This window comes from Microtus ochrogaster, unplaced genomic scaffold (genome assembly GCF_000317375.1).
Source record: "Microtus ochrogaster isolate Prairie Vole_2 unplaced genomic scaffold, MicOch1.0 UNK97, whole genome shotgun sequence".
Classification (NCBI taxonomy): Eukaryota; Metazoa; Chordata; class Mammalia; order Rodentia; family Cricetidae; genus Microtus; species Microtus ochrogaster.
Genome location: NW_004949195.1, coordinates 295,515 through 298,705, shown reverse-complemented (window position 1 = coordinate 298,705; position 3,191 = coordinate 295,515). Strand labels below are relative to the sequence as shown.

Sequence of the window (3,191 nt, the reverse complement as noted above, 5' to 3'; positions counted from 1 at the left end):
CTCTGCCTCTGCCTCTGCCTCCCAAGTGCTGGGATTAAAGGCATATGCCACCACTGCCCAGCCTTAAATGAATTTTTCAAATGTCAGGGAAAATGCAAAAGTTTTTGTTTAGTTTGTAGAGCACTTGGCAATGTCATAGTACTGTTGAACTTATAGTAGACCCCACACACACACACTATACATGAACATAGTCTCACACACTGCATGTGTATATTATTCGGAATGACTAAATTCAGCAAAAAATAAACCTTTGAGGAAAATACGTATATGTTTAACAGTTAAATTTGTAGTTATAGTGTAAAAAAATGCATGGAAAATAAATACAAAATTCAAGACTAGTTGCATCTTAAGAATGGAATGAGATCTGAGCTTGGCACATCAGGATCTTTATGTATAATTGGGATATTGTTTAGATTTCAATAGAGCTGGATTTGGGGTAGAGATTCACATTGGCATTATTGGAGTGGGGAATTGGTGGATTTTGAAATGGATTATTTTAAAATAAAAAGAAATGCTGACCCTTTTGTGAGAAAGTAATCTGTAATATATACTTGGAATGCTCTGGCAAAATCATAAAGATTTTGTGTATTCTTTTTATACTGTATCTTGTAATAAGTACTTGTATGTTGCTATGTTGCCATATTCCAGTAATCCCAGCACCTGGAAAGGTGAGGCAAGAAGATCTCAAGTTAAAGGCCAAGCTGGGCCATAGTAACAAGACTGTCTTAAAAAATAAAAGCACAGTTTATAATGTCTTACAGAAGTAAAATACCAGCGAAGTTACTGGGATGTTCTAAAGGCAGGGCTTTAGTATTCTTCTATACTTCAAGGGTTTTGAATCCTTTCTCTGCAAGGTAAGGTACAGCCGTGAAAACAATTTCTTTATCACTTCTTTCACTTTTTGCTTCAATTTCTGAACAATATTTTCTTTTGTTGTGGTCATAGCACAAATGTTTTAGTTCCACTGATTTTTTTTCAACACATTTTAAACTCGTGGTTTTCTACATTGTATTAGAGTTCATGTAGACTTTGTGTGTGTGGGTCTGTGTGTGCTGTGAATTGATAAAAGGGGAAATAATCTTGGGATGTGACCTTGAATTGTAAAATACTTGGAATTTTATGATGTCCTCAGAAACTCAGCATACTCCAAGTTAGACACCAAAGTGGCAGTGTTAGCTACACTTGACACACTTGAGTTTTAAATATTCAGAAGGTAGTTTTAGTGGGAAAGCACATTTTACAGACTTAATGACAATGCACTGGATTGAAATTGCAAATAGTGCTGCTGGCAAGTTGTAATCTGTGATTATTGTGTAATGTATAAGAACCAGAAAACAGTGCCGACACCAGTTGAAAATGCTTTTGCTTATGTAATAAGCTCAAATTTTAAAGTCTTCACTCTTTTTTCCTAGGTTTAACAATGATAAAATGAAGATATTATATTACTAAAACAGCCCTCTAAGTAGCTCAACAATTATTTTGTAAGTATTAGCTTCCAGCTCCCTCCTCACCACTATTACTACAAAAACTTACTGTTTGCTATCACATTTCCATTCATTTCTGATTTTTCTATTTATTCTAGAATAACTTAAATTTCTCCTTAGCTCCCTATTTATTGATGTTTGATTTTAATAGTTTAGAGCGAGAATTATTTCATTGCCTTAGGCAACTTGATTAGTGTGGAAAGTATTTTACTAGTGTGAAAAGTAAAGGCCCTGTTATCTCCAAGTGTGAGGATCACAATATTAAATCATTTCTCTAAAGTTTACAGATAAGTAAAGATCTTTCTTAAAGGCTTACATATTTTTATTTTATATGTGTGTTTGACTGCATTTACATATCTGTACTGTGCCTGGTGCCCATGGAGGCCAGAAGACATTAGATCCCTTAGAACCCCAGTTCTAGGGTGTTGGTTGTGAGCCACCATGTGGGTACTGAGAACCCTGGTATCTATCTACAAGAGCAAGAAGTACTCTTAACCAAGGAGCCATCTGTCTAGCCCCAGTAATGGTGTTTTTTTATTATCATTATTCAGGTTTATTGATCTTAAAGTTTTATAACTTGAAAATAGACTTCTTTGTGAGACCTTTTTACATTTAGCTCTTAAAACTTCAGGAGATAGGACAAATAGCAAAAGCAATCCCTTTTCTGTCTGTGCACTTACGAACACAAATATACACACATTTGCACACATTAAAATTTTTCTTGACTTATTTAAATTTTGGAAAGTTTATAAATTACAGCAGAATAATGCTAACAGGTTAGCTGAAATAAATATATCTCTAGAAAAACTAGCATATTAATAAGCCATATTTAATGCTTACAGATAACTATTTCTATGCAAGTATTCAAGACTCTAAAATTGCCAGGTGGTTGTGGCACACACCTTTAATCCCAGCACTTTAGGCAGAAAGAGACAGATGGATCTCTTTAGATCTAGGCCAGCCAGATCTACAGAATAAGTTCTAAGAAAGGCTCCAAAGCTACAGAGAAAACCTGTATCCAAAAAAAAGAAAGAAAAAAACCTAAAAAAAATAAAAAAGATTCTAAAATTAACAAAAGATTCGTTGAGCTAATTTTGCATCTCTCAAAAAAAGTCAGACTCACGTTTCTAATCCTAATTGTGTTAAGGGTGACCCAGTTTAAATGAAAGTTAGATGCTGCCTGTCCATTGTTCACACACTGCATTAGTAATCTAAAACCTGTGTATGTTAGATGACTTACCGTCAAGATGATCAACCATTCAACTCAAGTAGTGAGGATGGAATTACTTTGGTGGGGAAAGTGGGGGAAGTACATAGGGGAGATAAGTTAAGTACTGAAAACTTTGTTTTACTAGCAGCAAAATCCTACCTTTTTATATAAAAATTATTTCATATTTTTATCTCTTGAAAATTTCAGTGAAAATATTTGCAAATCCCTAAAGAATCTTACACAGTCCAGGCTTGGATTTCTTAACTGAAACCTTGGAAGTCAGCTTCAGCCTTCCTTTTAACTTAAGTTACTAAAAAAGACAGTTTTCCAGTTGATACTATACTGCTAGTGTAGACTCCTACTATGACCCACTTTACATGACACTGTGTGGGTTTTGTCTCTTTTAGTGTTTATTTAATACCATAGTTTCTTTTAACATAGTAATTTCTTTTAAACTGTTCCTTTATGAAGTATGTGTAAGAGAGAAAGGTTTTTTT

The 3,191-nt window shown here is 34.1% G+C and overlaps 1 long non-coding RNA gene across 1 annotated transcript in view; it reads left to right on the top strand.

The window, feature by feature from the left end:
• LOC101992564 overlaps nt 1-3,191 on the top strand; it is a 59,772-nt gene that overhangs the window by 44,048 nt on the left and 12,533 nt on the right. The window contains exon 7 of the long non-coding RNA XR_258938.3: nt 1,413-1,481. This is a non-coding gene — a long non-coding RNA (uncharacterized LOC101992564). The remainder of the gene's footprint in view (nt 1-1,412; nt 1,482-3,191) is intronic.